The sequence below is a fragment of the Monodelphis domestica genome, chromosome 8 (genome assembly GCF_027887165.1).
Source record: "Monodelphis domestica isolate mMonDom1 chromosome 8, mMonDom1.pri, whole genome shotgun sequence".
In the NCBI taxonomy this organism is placed as follows: Eukaryota; Metazoa; Chordata; class Mammalia; order Didelphimorphia; family Didelphidae; genus Monodelphis; species Monodelphis domestica.
The window spans coordinates 34361789-34381432 of NC_077234.1; the positions used below are offsets into that span (position 1 = coordinate 34361789).

The following is a 19644-nucleotide window of genomic DNA, read 5'->3' on the forward strand; positions in this document are numbered from 1 at the left end:
GTCTCATAGGCAGAGACACAGATTGACTATGGAATTGGACACCGCCATTTTGAAAAGGCTTCTAGGATACATTTTGATCTTGTACATTACAGTGATTTCTTGATAAATCTCTCTCTTGAATTCAAAGCCTTTGTTAAACAGTAACTTATTACACACAAGGCACTGTACTAAAGACCTGGACCTACAAGGAATGGCAAAGATAAAAATGTATAAGCAAAACTGTGGCAGTATCTAATGTCCTATCCAATGTTCCATCTCTGTAGCTCTCCTTTCCCTCAAAAAAAGAAAATCTATACTCTTTGCTTGGTAGGCTAATTCAACCGAGAAATCTGAAATTACTTAGTTCATATTTTTATTTACTTCTCCATCTGTTTGTTGCTTCCTTCCAATAAATGTTGATTACTTGAGGGCAGGGACTGATTTATTTTTGTTTTTATGTGCCTCCACACCCAACACAGAACTTGTCTTAGAGTGACTACCCAACCTAATAAATACTCATTAAATTGCAGAGCTGGCAACCCTAGAGGCAGCATTATGTACAGAGGTGTTTGATGGCCAATCTTTGGAGCCAGGAAGACTTTACATGTGTTTGCCTCTGGCATCTGTTAGTTAGTGAGATCCTAAGCCAGTCATTTAACCATCTCTGTTCCCAGGCAACTTTCTAAAACTGTGTTACAGAAAAAGATAGCCAATTGCCTTAGTGGAGGAAATTTCCAATTTTCCCATAAGAATAAAAACCAACAAATTCATTGAGTGGGGAAAAAAGCAACCCAGGAAGAAGGAAGGAAATTGGTGTGATGTGTGGTCATTGTGAGCGAAGAGAAGATTAGAGTCAATTTTGAGGGAAGGACCAACCTGGAGAGGGAATAGCTGGGCTAGCAGAAGAATGGTTTGGGATGACAAAGACTACAACTGTAGATCAAGATCTCCCCTCTCTGAACATGAAGCCTATCCTTCAAATGCACTTTATGCAAACTTTAGGCAGGGAAAACTAGACTACTCAGAAGGAGAACTTGGCTCATAGAATCAATGACTCTGAACTGGAATGGGACCTTGGGGATTATTTAGAAATGTGACAAGTTTCAGAGAAACAAAAAGACCCATCCAGTCACATAACAAGTAGTAGTACAGGATTGGAACCCAGCTCTTCTGATTCTAAAATCCACTGCTCTTCCCACCCCATTCACCTGAATTATTGGATGTTTACATATTTCTATTTTATTGTTTTCAAATCCACTTGATAATATAATATACACTTAAATTTTTCTGATGCTAAATCTGAGTTACTCTTGCCTCTCTTCATTGGCCTTCTGATCTGGAATAAAACTGTTTCATTTCAAAATATTTTCAATATTGTGTCATAGGACTTTCAGGTTAAGGGAGTTAAAGCTGGTCTTGCTGAGAAAATTACGAGTTTCAGACCCTTCTGGTTTATTCTGTCACCCAGCAGCTGTGTATCTGTGTTTATATTGATAACCATCAAATATTTCACTATTTACATAGTTTTTCTCTTAGACACTGAAGAAACTTGGGCTGCTTTTTTCTCAGTTAAGACAGATCATGCGAGTTCATCCTCCCTTCCACGAGAAATCCTGAAGGGCTTGCCTTGCTTCAGACAATCCTCCTTTCTCCAGCTTGCCTTCAGAATAAATCTTCGGTGTTCGAGGTCTCTCTCCAGCAGACCAGACCATTCACCTCTGAGGCTTTCTGTCTGCTGGGCTCCTTCCCTCCAGTGGGAACACTGGGCTCTGTGTTGCTGCCTGCTCAAGAGAGGGGCACACTGGGGCTTCAAAGGGGAGGCCAGAGGGTTTCCCAAGAGGTCCTCTGGAATTTGCTGCCCTCCAGAACATACATAACCTGGGAGCCTTCCCAAGTCCTTCAAGAATGAGGCCAGTGGCTGCCTGGGAGGAGTCAGGAGAGCAACCAGGAGATAAGTTTATTAAAAATTCAAACTGAAATTGGGGTTCAGCATGCAGGAAAGGAATGTTCTTTCAAGCAGGCCAGCGTTGTTTACAGCAGGGACTTGTGTGAGATCCTTGGAGCACAACTTGGAAGAATATCCAGGATGAGTCACAGATTTCCTGGCCGCTGCAGTAAGACAAAATAATTAAAAACAATTTCATACACAGGATAATCCAGCCAGAAAATCCTTCTCTGGGGACCGACTTTCTGACACCCACTCTTTTGGAAGGGGGGGCAGAATGGACCCAGGCTCAGTTAAGAGGAGAGGCTCCCCTCCTTTATGCCCTTCTCTTTGGGCCCTTGGAAGTAGTTACCATGCTCCCCACTCTGAGCCATTGATTCTTCTTTGTAAAACAGGCTACAATGAATCCTTTCCAAGTTCTAATTGCGATTTGCTGCAGATATCCAGATTTCTGTGACTGGGCTAAGCTCATGAAAAACTTCTTTTGGAAAGGGGGGACTGGCAGGGTGATGTCAGCCACCTCAGGCTCTCACTTGTGCCTCGTGTTGCTCCCTAATTCTGGAATGGTCTTTGTCCCTCTCCTTCCATTGCATCAGATTTCCTGAAGTCTCACCCACTTTGGGCCATCTTCCCAACCTGTCAGAAAGGGTATTATGGGATAGACGTGGCTGAAAAAGTGGGCTGGGAAGCAGCTCCTGTCCCATTGGAAAGGAGAACCTTCTAGGTATGTGGGAAAGCCAGTGCATGGACAATGGAATGTCACGTGGAAAGAACAGAGAGAAACCAAGTTTGGAGTCCTGTCCAGGGAGGCTGAGGCCAAATTAAACCTCTGCAGCATTCCAAGATGCCTTCAGGATAACCTGTGGTTTCCCCCGTGGATTATCTAATAGTCTCGAGGAATGTTACCCCATCCCATCCGCCTTGACCTGGAGCTCTCTGCCTTGCCTAGTCCTGAATCTGTAACCCTGCCTTTGTCACCAAGAGGTTTAAACAATCTGTAGCCACAAGTCCATTCGCTGACTGCACTCTGTGGAGCCTGTTTCAATCTGGAATCTAGAATTCTTTTTCCCCTCCCTGTCTTGTCCTTCTTTCTTTCCTAGAACTATGTGCAAACAGACCAAAATGGACTGTAAGCAATCAATGACCAGTGGGCAGGCCTCACTAATACTGAAAAGCAAAAGGCAGAAAAACCCAATGACCGACTGTGAAAATCGTAACATATTTTATACAGTTCAAAGGTGCTTTGTGTCTGTTTATCTCATTCGGACCTCATCATTGTCGGGTGTGGTAAGTGCTGTTTGAAACCCACTTTATAGATGTGAAAATGGAAGCTCGTTGTATTCATTTTGCACCAGGTCATGCAGCCAGTGATGTTGGAATTCAAAGCCAGGGCTCTCCCCTAGAGTAGGCTCCGTGTCCTTGTCACCGCCACCACCATGCCTGTCGTTTTGGACTCATGGCTGGTATTTTCTACTGAAAGATTCTGGGGAAAATGGAGCCACCTGTGGGAGGCTCTCCTTTGGCTCCCAGAATAACAAACACCAAGTTAACCAGGCAGAAGAATTCTGTCGAAGAATCCCTCTCAGTTATCTGTGTGCCTCTGTGGCTGTTTTGGGGTTGCTAGACAGACGCCTTCCCTTGGAAGTCTGGCCAGTTCCTCTGCCTCATCCTGTCCCAAACTGAACTCCCGTCTTCCCCCACCCTCCTGACTGGTATTTTGTGCTGATTGCCCCGAGGGTTAAAACCTCAGTCATCTTTGACTCATCCCTCTCCCACCTCCAGCCCACTGCCAAGGGTTGCTGCCATCCCCCCGCTCCCATCTGGCTCCACTTCCTCACCCTCTCTGCCCCGGCCCGTTCTCTTCCAAGCCTCTGCCTGGTTTTCCTGTCTCTGGCCCAGTTGTTGGAGGAACCTTCATTCATGGGCCTGACCCAGTCAGTCCCCCTTTCAGAATCCTTTCGAATGTCCCCATTGCTGATGGCAGATGCACACAACCCCAACAACAATGTTATATACTTTTCTCTATATATACAAAGTTCCATATTTTACAGTGTTTTTATGTACTATGTTATATATTTTATGGTATTTGTATATACAATGTTATATATTTTATGGTGTATATGTATAATGTTATATATTTCATGGTGTATGTATATAATGCTACATATTTTTATATATTATGTTATTATTTTATGGTATTTATATATAATGTTATATATTTTGTGTTGTATATATGTTATCTTACAGTATATATACTGTTATATATTTTGTGGAATATATATATAATGTTACATATTTTATAATATTTTTTATATATTGTGTTATTATTTTATGGTATTTATATAATGTTATATACCTTGTGGTGTGTATATATGTTATCTTACAGTATATACTGTTACATGTTTCATGGAATATATATAATGTTACATATTTTACAGTATTTTTGTATATTATGTTACCTATTCTATGGTATTTATGTATACAATGTTATATATTTTATGGTTTATACATTTGTTGTTACATATTTTACAGTACTTTTATATATTGTTATATATTTTATTGTATTAATCTATACAAAGTTATATATTTTACAATGTGTATATATGCATAACATTGTTACATATCTTATGGTATTTTTATCTGCATCATATTATATATTTTATGGTATTTCTCATTGAGAAGAGTGGCATGATGGCCAAAGAGTTGGCCTTGAAGTTAAGGGAATCTGGGTTCCAGTCTTCTTTCTGGTGCTGTGATGCCTAGGACTCCCTAAAGGAATATATTTCAGATAAGTTGGAGGGATGGAAGACCCTTCCTTTAGGAATTCCTTGAACCAATGACCTTACAGTCAGCCCTCGTCCCTATAGGTGTATAATAAGTCTCCACACATACATGTGTCATCCCTGTATTTCCCATCCTGTGCAAGGACAAGACACACCATTTACCCAGGTCTGGTCCATTTCCGGAGAGTCGGCATCTTGCTTGGGTACAACATCTCAAAGTCATTTTCAGGTGATGCTTTTTGCAGCTGTGAAAATTGATATTTGCCCGTCCTGTCACGGGATTCATTTTTTAAGAACTGGTGAAAAGATCCCGAAACAGCAGCCTGGGATGCAAATCCCAGAGCTGCCTTTATGCTCCTGCAGCCGAGGGTCCTGTTCTCATGTGAAATGCCTGACTCCGTCGACTGTAAGCTAAAACCCCGGCTGCATTCAGTCTCGAAAGAAAGAGCCTCCTTGGAGGACTTTGCCAATGACTGCATGGAGATAGGTCCGTCTGGGACCTCTGCACAAAAGGGCTTCTGTGCTGGGTTTGTATAGCCCCACAAAGGTTGTAAACCGAGCCGAGGCAGGAAGGAGGGTCGTAGTGCCCGGCTGGGGTTCTGACTGCAGGGTTTCAGAAAGCAGTTCTAGGACTCAGTTTAACAAAAACAACCAACCAGAAAAATACACACTCAGACACACAGACCGCCCTTTTAAGGGGGGAAGAAAACCCCCATGTCACTCGAGGCATGCTGATCATTCCAGAGATCAATTGAGCTTGTCACTTGGTGCAAGAACGGTCCCACGTTCCCCCTTGCTATGTTGGGTCCGTGTCCTTGTCCCCCGTCGTCAAGGAAGCAGAAACCACTCGAATTGGCATGTTGACTGTGGTTTAGTTCTTTTTTTTCTTCTCTCCCTCACCCCTTCCCTCTTTAAATCAGGAGGGGAAAACTTGTTAGCTCAGAAGGCAAACTCTCTGAGATTCAGAGATGGAAGGGATCTCAGAGACCCCGTCATCCAACTGGCTCATTTTCTAGATGAGAAATTAAACAATTTGCCCAATGTCACTCAGAGATGGAGGAAGGCAGGACTTGAACTTGGGTCCACCAATTCCAAAGTCAGGACTCATTCCTTCTGCTTTAAGATGAAGGGCAGATAATACAGAACAGTTTAGCTAGACTGAGCGTGGAAAAAGGAGAAATCTTTGGGCATTTCTGCTATAACATGCAAGATGTATGCACATGTGTCTATATATGTGTGTGTGCTCTCTGAGGTTCATTACCACATGGAGGTCCTTCCACCAGACACATAGGAATGAAGGAAATGGGCATTTTCCAGTTAAACATTATTGTGCCTAGTCAGTCTTTACAGTTGAGTGTGATAGTCTAGCTACGGGAAAGACTCTCTAACCATGGATGCTTCCTTTGTCTTTCTCTTTGTGGGAAAATTCCACATTTTTTTTAAATGTCCATTTTATTTTCCTAATTTCTTAATTTCCCAAAATTATAAGATCCAAACGGGCTCCCTCTCTCCCTTCCTTCCCTTTCTTGTGGTGATAGTCACCAAAAATTTGAATTTTTTTTCAAATCAGGACTTATGGCCAAATATTAGCAGTTTCCATGTTTAATAGATGGCGTAAGCAACATCTAAGATAGAGTTGGAGCCCTCCTGCCAGAACTGAAGGGAGCTGAGCAATGCCTATCAGGCTACATTGCATTTTTTTTCTAGTGAAGAGCAATTTGGGTGCCATTGAGATTTTATGGTAATGAAGAGAGAAGAGGAGTTGGAAAGGGAGAAGTAAGGGGAAGGGACAGAATGGAAGAGAGGGACAAAATAACTTTCTTGCAACTTGTCAAAGGAATTCCCACATGAGTTGCATTCCCCTCCCCATCCACCTCTGGTCCTCAACCCACTTTTTCTTTTCCAGTTTACAAACTGACTAGTTTAGCAAAATAAATGAAACTTGAACCATGTCGGCATCGTATATGGACATCAATCAAGGAAGGAAACTTTGTACAGATTTGTGCATGTATTTTCTATTTGATGACCTGCTTTTATCCCTTTTTTCTTGGGCTTTTTCTTTTTTAACTTTTAGAAAGAAAGACTGAGTCTGGGGTTGTGGATTTTAAATAAAACCAACAGCCTAAAACAAAAGTCCAATTTGATTCTTTCTTATTTACAATGAATGAACTGTGTTGGGGAAGGTGAATGGCTTTTACCCTGGATCTATCACTTCCTAGGAGAGTTCATTGTTTTTATTTATTCATTTATTTTTAAAACTCTTTCCTTATAATCAGTACTGTGCATTGGTGTCAAGTTAGAAGAGCAGTAACGGCTAGGCAGTGGGGGTTAAGTGGCTTGCCCAGGATCAGTCACACAGCTGAGGAGTGTCTGAGTCCACATTTGAACCCAGAACCGTCTGTATCTAGACTTGAGACTGTCCACTGAGCCACGCAGCTGCCCCATCCCAGGGTGGTTAATTGTAAAACAAACATTTTAAAGTGTTGAATGTTGTTCTTTTCTTTCCAAGTCAGTATGTGAGCAAAAAAGGGTATTGTGAACCAGCTGGGGCACATTGATTTCAAACCATGATGATGATGATGATGATGATAAAATGGCAAAGAGAATGCCACTGGGGGGTGGGGGAGATAATGATAGCCAGCAGATAACCTGGGTGCTCCATTGGGAACTCAGAGATGGGAAGAACCCACATGGACTGCCTTCTGTACCTTGGATAGATCTCCATGAGGAATCTATGGGAGGCTGTAGGAGCATCCTATAAGAAAAAAAGAGGCAGGCATGGGGGCAGCTGGGGGGCTCAGTGCCCCATCCAGAGATGGGAGGTCCTGGGTTCCAATCTGGCTTCAGACACTTCTTAGCAGTGTGACCCTGGGCAAGTCACCTAACTCCAGTTGTCTAGTCCTTACCTCTCTTCTGTCTTGGAATGGATACTCAGAATCAATTCTAAGCCATAAAGTAAGGGAGTTTTAAAAAAAGAAAAGAAAGCCAGGCATGATTGAGTCCCACTCTTTCCCTGGAGGGAACATCCGCTATCATTGAGACCACCAATGAGCTTCCCCTTCCATGTGTCCGAGGCAAGAAGCTTTATTCACTGCTCCTTCTGGTATGGGCTCCCTGCTGGTTGGGGGACACAAATAAAAAGGAAATATCCTTGCTCTGAATGAGTTTACAGTCTCATTCCTATGACTGCAAGTCCCTATGTAATGATATACAGAATAAATACAAATAAATACAAAGTCCTTAAACACAGGGCTGAGAGGGAGGGAGGTGCTATTGATAGGGAAAATACTCTGAGCCAGCCCAAATGAAAAGCTAGAATGCTTTCATTCATGGGCATCCAGTGAGCCTATCCATTGGGAGACCCACTCATGCCGTTCCTGGCTGCCCCCTGACCAAAGGAATGTAAGGTGGCTTCCAGTGGCGCAGCCAAAGACTGTGTCTCATTCAGCCTCCTCTCTCTATATAGCTGATTATTCCCATTTTCTTCAGCCTAACATAGTACTCCTTAGATAATCAACCATCCATCTAAAACTTTCTTTTTTAATTGCCATAAGTGACAAGAGTTCAGTGGTAAAAATGATCTAAATGACAAAAATTCCTCCCTTTCAGGAATTTCTTCAGTTTCCATACTGACTGTCTATTTTGCCCTGAAAACACCATCAGTCTGCCTCTCAAAACACAAACTATTTGTTTATAATATAACAGTAAGAAACACTCCTTTCTCACTTCTGTTAATATTCATCATGCCAAAAGAAGTTGAAATAATGTCTCATTTCTGAGTATTTTTTTAGGTGGCACTTGGCTAAGTACAAGCAAGTCAGGAGTTCAAATATGGTCATTTAGCTTTTGTTTGCCTTGGTTTTCTCCATCTGTAAAATGGGGATAATAAGAGGACCTGCCTCCCTGGGCAATTGTGATTGTCAAATGAGATCATATTTGGAAAGCATTTTGAGGGCTATTTCAATGCTAGCCATCGTTCAAGGTCCCTGAATAGTCAAAAAAGATGGCGCCATGGCCATGGGAAAGATTGAGCTTTTCATATAGTAAGAGAAATACAGACTGGGGAGGAAAGGCATTTCCCTACATGTGTGGCAAGGCTTTCAACTTTGAAACACCACCCTTTTGCCACACTTGGGGAGAAATCACAGAAAGCTGATTACATTGTCTCTTGGACAAGTTCTGACAAGATGGAGAAATCTAGAGATGGGCACATTAGAGGCAGTCTGCTTTCTGCAGAGTGAAGTCTTTTTTAAGAGAAAGAAAAATAAAGAAGAATGAGAGGAGGGAAAGAGAAACAAATGAAGAGCCCCAGGACAGTTGCTCTTCAGGATTTGTGTTTGCAGACATAGGTCAATGCTTTTCACCCCCCAAAAAAGGGTGAAAACATTGTCAATTTGGAATCCAGGATACATAACTGGCCACTTTTCCTCCTTTGACTGATTTCAGCAAAAATCCTTGGCTTTTGGTAGTATTGATTTAGAACTGGAAGGAATCTTGGAGGCCATCTAGTCCAGCTACCTTATTGTAGTAGAAATGGGAAAACTGAGGCCCAGAGAGAAAACATGCCTTGGAGCTGGGAAGAAGCTGGTTGGAGAATCTGTCCCTGTCCCCAAATTTGCTTTACTTTGAAGTGGAATTTATGTAACATCTTTTGGCCTTCACATTATAGTATTATAGAACTTTAGAGGTAGAAAACATTTTTTGAGCACAGAACTTTTGATCTCCAAACTCCTTTATACTCTTGAAAATTATCAAGAATCTCTATTAATAGTTACCATATTAGAAAGAGATAAAAACTTATGTATTAATTCATTTTTAAAATCCATTATTTGTTAACATAAAAAACATTTTAAGGAAAAATAAATTTTCCAGAACAAAAACATGAAAAAGATGACTTTGTTTTCCATATTGGAAAAAAGAGATTTGCCAATCTTGCTCAATAGAAGACACTTTGATTTTCATTGAGGTGGATCCTTATCTGTTTCTGCATTCAATCGGCTGTCATTTTGGTAAAAGTATATAAAAACAATTCAGGCCTTATGTAAACATATAATTGGAAAATGGAGAAGTGTTTAAAATAATTTTGAGCTTAAAACCCCCTGAAAGAAACTCTGCAGTCCACCCTTGGACAATTGCTGCTTTTAGATGATCGATGGAAAGGGGTGTTCATTTTTTATTTTCTTTTTTTTTTCTCACTCCTCTGCCTGGTGAGGGAGTAGCAGTGGGAATAGAGGGTGAAGTCATGCCTGGCAGGAAATATCCATGGTGGCTTGCCATTGATGACTGAAAGAAGGAAATGGTTGTTCTGGATGAGCTCTGCTGGCTTAGGGCTATGATCTTACAGTCCTTCCAGTGAGATAAGGTCACAGTCACAGTTGTGTTCCATTATTGCCTCCTTCTTTGGTACTTCATCTTGGACACCAATTGGGGACCAAGATGGAGGTCTGGACTTGGTGTTAGGAAGAAGTGGGTTCAGATCTTTCCTTTGATACTTACTCTCTTGGGACCATGGGTAAATCTCTGGACCTCTTTGGCTGAGACTTAGTTTTGTTATATGGAAATTGGGAAGGGCAGCAGGGATGATAGTCATTCCCCAACCAGTGCGGATGAAAAGTTTAAATGAGCCAATATATGTAAAGCTCTTTGAAAACTGTAAAGATCATGTAACTGTGGGAAAATATTCTAAATTAATTAAAAATTTTCAGTAAAAAAAATAAATCTATAAAGGATGGATAGGAATATTCATTACTGGATGTCATTTATGTTATCGTTCACCTTTGAGCATCATTTCCTGGTCAGCAAAATGAAGGATTTAAGCTAGCTTGTCTCTAAGGTCCTTCACCCTAAATTCATTGATTCAGGGATAGGGGATGTGCATGTCCTTTAGTTTTGCTTTTATTTCATGGTTTCCCCCTAAATCTTTTTATCAAGAAGACATTCTGTTCCAGAGCAAGGGCTGAGACCAAAACAATCTGACTTGGGGGGGCTCAAAGGGGGTGATTTTTACCAGGAGGCATCAGATTGATTGGAAAACTTGAAAGCTCCCCATATTGGAAGGGTCAGCATGACCTGCCAGAGGGTGGGGGGTAAGGAGGGTGAGGTTCAGAATCTTGGTGATCCAACATTCCAGTCAGTGGCAGGCTGGAATACCAGACATTCAGTTCACATTTGTGGGAGGTTCTCCCCCCTCTTCCCCTTTTGATTTTACTTTTCCTGAAGGAAACCTGTTATTATTTCAAAATTTTCATAGCCATGTTCCAGCATATAATTGCTGGTGTAGACGGGCCAGCCATTCTTGCCAGTAGACAGGCAACCCAGAAACATCTAAATGGAGGTGGGGCATCGGTGACCACTTTTTGGCTGCACCCCTGAGGAGCTTTCCAGCCTTTCTAAAAGCAGCAATTCAGAATTCAGGTATCTTCAGGTGGAAGTCTGGGAGAGAAACGAGAGAAATGGGACCATTTACCCTCCCATCTGTACTCATCTCTCCAGCCTTGACCCTGAGCTCAGGGATTTAATAGCTCCGGGTGCATTTTGTAGGTGCAACCATTGAATCTTGAAAAAGGATTCCTGTTAGAATGGAAGGCTAACCAGGCTTGCTCCTTACCCTGGGTGTAAGTGACCCTGAGTGAGTCCCTTTAGAACCTCTGAATGTTAGTTTGAGAATCTGGAAAATGGGAATAAAGAACATTTATGGCACCTACCACACAGTAGTCGAAAATTCTGGGCTGAAGTCTGATGCTGGAGTTGGTATGAGGGTGGGGGGAGGCTGCCTCCAAGCACAGCAGCCCCTTACCTTATGTGAGTCACTCTCTGGGAGCTTTTCTTCATTTAAAAAAGAAAGGAGGGACAGCTGGCTGACTCCCTGGATGGGGAGCCAAAACTGGAGACAGGGAATAATGGTTTCAAGTCTGATCCCACATACATCCTGAGGAAGTCACTTACCCAAGTTGCCTAGCCCTTACCACTCTTCTGCCTTGGTATTGATTCTAAGATGGAAGAAAATGGTTTAAAAAAGAAAAAGAAGGAAAATGGATTGGGTGAAAGCTAGGACCCCCTTCCCGCACCCAATTCGTGGTCCTCTATAATCAGATCATATCGACAAAGCATTTTGTACATCTTTAGTCCCCGTGTAATTTTCATCTCTTATTTTTTGGCATCAATGGATTGATTTTAAAACTGGAAAGCTCCCAGTATTAGATGGGTCAGCGTGACCTGTCAGATAAACTATTGGTACAACAGGAACGATAGTTATACCCCTTACCTCAGAGGGTTCCTGCAAGGGAAGAACTTTGTAAGTCAAAATATGAAGGGGAAAGTTATCCCCTAAAACAACTCCCTGGCACGATCAATTTGGGAATATGCTTTATTATTTTTGTTACAAAACACTGAAATCTGAACTGCCACCTTGTTTTAGCAAGAGTATTGCAAAAACTTGGCAATCAAAGTAATGGCACAATGTGCAAAGAAAATAGCTCTCATTTGGAGTCACAAATCTTGGATTCAAATTCTTCTTCATGGTGGACCCTTGGACAGGGCACTTTTACCTTGCTGACCTTTGTTTCTTAACTGTAAAATAAGAGGATTAGTTGAGATGGCTCCCCCTAGTCTCTTCTAGCTCTAGCCCTGTTCTCCTGAAGGGATTCAATGTCAGGGCAAAGAGATGGTGCAGATGACCTAGCACAAGTGGGCTAGCCACAAGGCAAGGTGGACTTCTTGACGGTTCTGATGCCTCTGATTACTGCACCCCTGATTTCAGAACTGTATTGTTGTTGTTCAATCATTTCAGTTGTATCGATTCTTCAGGATGCCTTTTGGTGTTTTCTTGGCAAATAATGAGTTGGTTTGTCATTTCCTTCTCCAGTTTACAAATGGGGAAACTGAGGCAAACAGGATGAGGTGCCTTGCCCAGGGACATAAAGCTAGCAAGGATCTCAGGTCAAATTTGAATTCGAGTCTTCCTGACTCCAGGCTGGGCAATCTATGCTCTATGGCACCACTTATGTGTTCCCAGGCAATCTCCCATTCAAGTACCAACCTGCCCATACCATGCTTAGCTTCCTAGATCAGCTGAGATGGGGGCACCTTCAGGGTGAACATGGCTATAGAAACTCAAAACTGTGACTGATTTATAAAAGGAAAGAGAAAAAAGATAAGTTTTTCTGTATCACTTAATGGTTGTCTGATTCCTCCTTTGAAGAGCTTTTAAAAAACTGCACCTCCAAATCACTTTGTATCTTTTTTTAACCCTTATCTTGTCTGAGAATCAATATTTCATTGATAATTTCATTGATCATTAGTTCCAAGGCAGAAGAGTGTTAAGGGCTAGGCAATGGGGGTTAAGTGACTTGTCCAGGGTCACATAGCTACAAAGGCTCTGAATCTAGATTGGAACCCAGGAACTCCTGTCTTCCAACTGGCTCTCCATCCACTGACTCTTGTATTGATGTTTTAATCAACTTTAGTATCTCTCTTGATAGAAAGTAAGTGCCTTGAGGACAGGGACTTTAAAACTTTTGTCTATGGTTCCCAAGACTAGGCACAGAGCTTTGTAGATCCTCTTTCTGTAATGCTTTAAGATTTGCAAACAATTTTCCATATATATATGTATTATCTCATTGAATCCTCTCTACCCCTATGGAAGGTGGCTGCTGTCATTGTCCCCATTTTACAGTTGAGGACAGGGAGGCAGAGAGAAGTTAAGTAACTCATCCAGGGTTATTCAGTTAGTAAGTGTCCAAGGGCAGGATTCAGCCTTCGATCTTTTGAGTTCTGGTCCGGTTCTCCGTCCATTATGCCTGCTACCTGTCAGCTACCATTGAGCAACCAGTTAGCAGGAACAGATTTATTAAGTGCCTGCTGTACTTCAGGAATTAGGCTGGGAGATACATGAGGAAGCACTTAATTAATTCTTATTGACTAATCAGATTGATTGGATCTGGATCAAATATCACTGTAAAGTAGCCAGGTCTTCTGGCATTGGGGACCCAAAATGAATGGACCTCATTATCCTTTAATAAGAAAGAATGGTGAATTTGGCCCATCACCTAATCAACGGAAGGTCGTTTAAATTTCAGCACCATAGCTACAGATTGATAATTCATGTATCTTGCCATGGATAATAAATTTGAAGACTTTGAAAGTAAATTTCCTTTTATGTCCGTTTTCCTGCCGAAGGGAGAAGAAACACGCAGCATTTGAGAGCTGGGAAAAGCCCCCTGAGAAGGTCTAGTCCAAACTGCCTTTATTTCAGATGAAGAAACTAAGGCAAAAAGAGATGAAGTTATTTAACCATGGGTTAGATGACAATTAAGTAAGGAAAGTGAGGTCAACTGGGAAATCTAATGTTGTTTTCATGTCTTTAGGCTGCCCCCTTCAGTGCTGAATTTTCTCCCTCCCAGTTTTAATTAATTAATTTATCCTCCCTGGTTTCAGTTATGAGAAGAAAACTGAACCAGCATCAAGCCTCACTCATTCACTGCATTTACCTGAGAAAGAATAGGAATTTAGACCTATATTCACCATCTTTCCATAGTATGGGTGACTCACATAACATTCAGTTATATGTAGTATGTGAAGGTGTGCTCTACCTGTTGGGATTTATAATTTTTTACTATCTTCATTTGATTTAGCAGTAAAATGCAGAGCCGCTTAGATGAGATACTGCCAATAGAAATTTAGAGAAGATGATTCTTGCCCTGATGGGGTCTCATGACCACTCTAAATTTAAAACTATATCTTAATAATAAAAATATTATATTTTTAGAGGTTTATTAAATGATCACTGGAAACAAGGAATAAAAAGGATACAAAATAAAAGCCATGTGCCCATGGCTGATTAGTCATTTCAAAATCCCCACCTTATCACCATCACCACTGATCATCATGCCCAAATAGGAGGAGCAGGACAGCCCCTTGGACATTTATTCCCTTTCTACAGGAAGTATGTAACAGGAAGTCAGTGGGATTTCGGGAAATGTTGTTCTTTTTTAAGATAACAGATTTTCAATTATACAGCCTCTCCCTCCCCCCCCCCCCCCCGCCCCCAATTAATTTTACCAAATGCTGGTGAGAAAAGATGTATGCTTGGGACCCAGAATGCAACTCTCACAGCTCCTGTCCAATGGGCCAAGGGAACCCCCAGCTGGGATTGGTACACAAGGTTGTGAGTACTCCGAGTGACTCCTATAATTACGGTGGCAATCTTTAAATGGCAGCATGTTGGGTTTTTTTACTGAGAGAAACTTTTCTGTGAATTTCACAAAGTAAAGTTGAGGGGTGGGATTTGAACTTTAATTTCCTTTTGTATATACTGTGTTTAAATTTTATTGATAACCTCTTATGGAAGTTACTTAAGGTACACTTAAGAAAGCACACACACACACACACACACACACACACACACACACACACACACACACACACACACACACAAATGACTGAGCCAGGGAGTCTAGAAACATCATATAGTGGAAGGTCACAGGACCTGGATTCAGATTCTGCCTCATGCTTCCTACCTACCCTTATGACCATAAGCTAGTCACTTCATTTCCTTGGGCCTCCATTTCCTCTCATGTAAATGAAGAGAATTGGACTGAGTGACTCTTTAGGACCCCCTCCTATTCAAGATCAGCTAATGTCACATTCTGTATCTCCCCCCATATTAAGAGAAGGGAAATCTATGGCATGAGGTCTTCCCTTGGACCAAGGCTGACTATGGCAGTTCATTTGCACCCAGCCACATCCATTGCTGTTTTCATTTCCATGACTGGGGTGATTTGGGTGATGCTCCTTACTTCACAAGGGCTGGCTGGATCTCTCGAATCCCTCCCAGCTGCCATTTCTTAAGGCACTATATGACGACATTCCTCCCTGAAATAGGTTTCTAAAAAGTAGCCAGTAAGATGCTTGGCTGGGATGGAAGTCTGACCTGTCTGTGAATGAGGGATCCTTTGTCCATTTCCCAGGCGTTTCATAAAGAATGATGGACTCGCTGGGAGTCTTGGAGGTTTTCTTCTACATTCCGTGTGTCCTGAGCTCCGTCTCCACTCCTGGGGCTTCCATTCTTTCCAGTGGATGCCTCTTTGAACTCCATGTATAAGCATTCGTGCCACAAGTGAGAATGTTTACCATTCACCTCCCAGGGAGGAAATTCTCCACGTCGAGGAGGAGAGCCTGAGCGAGCATCCGGGTGTTTTCACATGGAATTGACCATGCTAGAAATTCACTTAGGGCTTTGCCATTCAAATGGAGGCGATGCACTTGTTTCTATTAATGCTGAAAAATAACAAGTGACTTTTACTTCCTGTTGAAGACCTTCCAAGGCTCTCACATCATTTCATGCGCTCCCCACAGCCCATTGGCTAATAAGCAAGACATTTTGGGGATTTTGGAAGGGAGGCAGAGAGGAGACCAGCAGAGGTGCTCGTATGATCTCCCTCCACCATCCCAGTTAGTCTCTTACCCTGCTACTTAGGGTCTGAGTTGTCCAGAACATTGAGAGATTACATGACCTCCCAGGGCTATGCTATCAAATGGTCTGATTGGAACCCAGGTCTTTGGTCGAGCGGCTACCTACCGATGGAGAAGCCAAGAACAGCCCTGTTCTCCTTAGTTCACAAGGTTCTTAATCTCTGTTTGGGAAGGAAGATAAAACTCGGGGAATCGAATGGCTTGTTTACAGCTAGCTGAGTACCTATGATGGAGCTGAGACCCGAAGGCAGCCCCCAGGAGTGCCCTCACTGCCTGGAAGAGAGCCCACTTTTCCCTGGGACTTTGTTGGGGAGACGGGCTGCCCCTTGCTGTCGGGTGCCCGGCTCGTCCTTCTCTGAAACTCCATTCTGATGCCTCAGCCCAGGGTTACTTGGGCTACTGGGTTGCTAAGGAACCCATTCTATTGTGCTACTCCGTTTCCTTGGTGAAATCATGGCTTCTGGGGACTCTGAATACCCAGCCAGGCAGTTGAATCAGGACTCTGGAGGGGAAACGGAAAGAGAGTTTCTTTGATAAGATCCAGTTTTTCAAGAAAAGGTGCAAACCGGGATTTTTAATGCTGATACCCAGAAGCTTCGCACCTTCGAGAGGTGGAGGGTGGAGGCTCAGCAGCGAAACTGCTTGGTTTTTCATCTTTATTCATCTGTTTCATTATGGTCATTTAGGAATGGGCCGATGGGGGCCTCTAGTTAGCTCTCTCTGGAGTCTGGTCTTCTTTGCTGAGAATTATCCAGTTTGTTTGTTTTGCTGATGCTGGTGTCCATTACTTTACAGTGGGTCGAAATGCATTTCTTTATGCAGATGGGTATTTGGAATTTGTGAAGTTTCATGATTTTTTATTGAGTGGATATACCAGAAAGATTCCCCCCACCCACCTGAGTCAAGTCAACTTGCTTTGTGCCAAGCGCTGAACTGTCAGCCATGCACAGTCCCCATCCCCAACCTGACAGAGAGCTGAGGGAAGGTGACATGTGGGACAACGTAAAGAAATGTCTTTGGAGCCGGACCAGTGTTCAAATCCTGACCCTTGTACTGACTTCCCAAGTGACCTTAAGCGAGTCATTTTAATCCATTTGAGCCTTGGTTTCCCCATGTGGCCAGGGGAGGGGGGGTGATCATAATAGTCCAGGATGTTCTGGCAAAAGATTTCCAGTGTGAGTGGACAGTTACTGAAAGACCTTTACGGATACTGAGCACACTCTCTCAAGCTCTCTCTTCTTTCCATTTGCTACAATTATTAGAAAGTGTTTCACGCCGACAATCCTAAATCTGCGTCTCTGCCACTGTCCTTACACCCAGGGCTGCTTTCTGGGGTCAAGCAAAATAAAAACAATTATCTACCCCCCCCCCCCATATCGGACAGCCACCTCTCTCTGCCCCTTGCTTCCCAGTCCCCTGATCCATCAACAGGCAAAAGGTTCGGAGCCGGGAGCTCTCCCTCTCCCTCGAGAGGTTAGGGGACAGTTTCTTTTTGGGGCTTTGTTTGCAAATAAAACTGGCCCCTGAAATTGTCGGGGGGAAAGTCCTTCCTGAGAGAGGACGGGATTAAAGGCACATGGAAGAAGGGCTTATTGGTACCTCCGCCCATCTCCAGTGCCTGCCCAGCAGTGCCTGGCACACAGTAGGTATTTAATCAAAATTTGATGATTGATTGAGTGCTAGCGAGACAGGCATCCGGTCCTGTATCCTAATTCCTTAGTATTTTATTTAAAAATAAAAATATGATAAAGTGCCATTTGCCTCTTAAAAATGAATGAAAATAAAAATATGTATGTGTGTATAAACATATACATGCACACACATATATGTATTGCTTTCTCAAATTCAAATGATGTCAATGTGGTCCAGGGCTTGCTGGTCAGCTAGAATCCAATTTGGTCAACTAACTTTTTTTGATGGAGAGAATTTGAATAATATTCCAAGTGTTTCTTTCGTGTGTGTGTGTGTGTGTGTGTGTGTGTGTGTGTGTGTGTGTGTGTGTGTGTGGACGAGGCACGTTTGATATATTGGTGTTTGTTTATTTCTTCTGTGGCATCATTTCATTCCCTGGTGAGAAGAGATGTCATCAGTTAGGCTAATCGCCCCTTTTGGACAGGCTCCCCATGCCTAACAGAGGACTTTCCATTGGACACCTTTCTTCCCGGGACTGGGCCCCCTTCACACAAGCCACAGCCCCCCGAGGGAAAGTCTCCGGGCGGAGGGTTTCCATCCCAGCCTTGGCTGCTGGCCAGACCCAGGGAGAAGTGACTTTGCTGGGGTCTTGTAACTATGTCCCGGACGTGAGGCTGGGGATTGGCCAGAAGGGCTGCTGGACTATGTTTTCCTGAGCTGCCCACCATCCCAGGACAGTAAGGGACTTGGGACAATCCTGGTATTGACAAGGAGCTGCTGGCAGGCGTGAGACGGCTCTTCCCCACCTTGGCATATCCTCTCTGTGGAATTTGGAGTTGGGTTTGCTTTTCGTGTATATTTAAGACTTTGTGGTCCCCCAAATGCATGTGACTCTCTGCCAGGTTTCCAGGACATTTCTGGCCTGAAAACCTAGAGCTCCTGGAAGTCTGCTTCAGCCTTCCTCCCTCTTCCCGAGACCTAGGTTCAAATCCTGACCTGTTATTTCACTACCTTACTTTACTACCTTTGTATGGTTGAGGTTCTTTTTTTCTATGTAAAAAATTTCATAATCTAAGGAATGAAATCATGCTGATAACTACCCTTTTGGGTTGTTGTTCAAACATGACCCTATGGGCGGTTTTCTTGGCAGAGATACTTGCCATTTTCTTCTCAAACCCACTTTACAGATGAAGAAACTGAGGCAAAGTGGTTTAAGTGACCTGGTCCTGGTCACAAAGCTAATAAGTATCTGAGGCCAGGTTTGAAAGTGTTCCTTAGTACTTTACCAAGCAAAAAGAAATATTCACTTTTACTTAGCCCAGGTCCTTTTTTAATTTAATGTATATTTATCACGTTTCACTTATTTTAAAGAACCTTACATTGAGAATACCATGAGTCCATAGATGACACCTTGAACCATATGAGCTCATATTTGCTATTGAACAATAAATGTTATTGATTTTAATGATTTTAAAAATACTGCCAAGCTGTCCCCATATCCCTCTCTGACAATTTGTAAGATAACTTGAAGATAAGGCTTGTGCCCAGGGATGAGGTGATCTCAGCTTCTGGGAAGACACATTGCTGCTGGTTTTGTGTCGTAAGTCTTGAAAAATAAGAAAACGTAGCCATTCTGTAGGACCCCCAAAGTGGTACTTCCTTTGCTTTTCCAGCTGGCATGTGACATGGCCATGGAATGTTGGTTAAACTTGGTTAAACCCATGAGGGAATCACTGATTCTGTCTCTTCTCAGATGGACAGAGTCCATCCACCCTGGGTCCTCCAGCTTTCTTTTACTCCACAATCTGGAAGGTCCTTGTTCTGTGATTCTTC

At 42.7% G+C, this 19644-nt stretch overlaps 1 protein-coding gene and 1 long non-coding RNA gene across 2 annotated transcripts in view; one reads left to right on the top strand and one right to left on the bottom strand.

The window, feature by feature from the left end:
• FNDC3B (fibronectin type III domain containing 3B) overlaps positions 1-19644 on the top strand; it is a 323317-nt gene that overhangs the window by 151871 nt on the left and 151802 nt on the right. The gene's annotated exons all lie outside the window — the stretch shown is intronic.
• Positions 1408-16556, bottom strand: LOC103095704 (uncharacterized). Its single transcript, XR_001624364.2, has 3 exons — positions 16286-16556; positions 15638-15984; positions 1408-2088 (listed from the first exon to the last, which is right to left on the bottom strand). It is a non-coding gene; the product is annotated as an uncharacterized LOC103095704 (long non-coding RNA).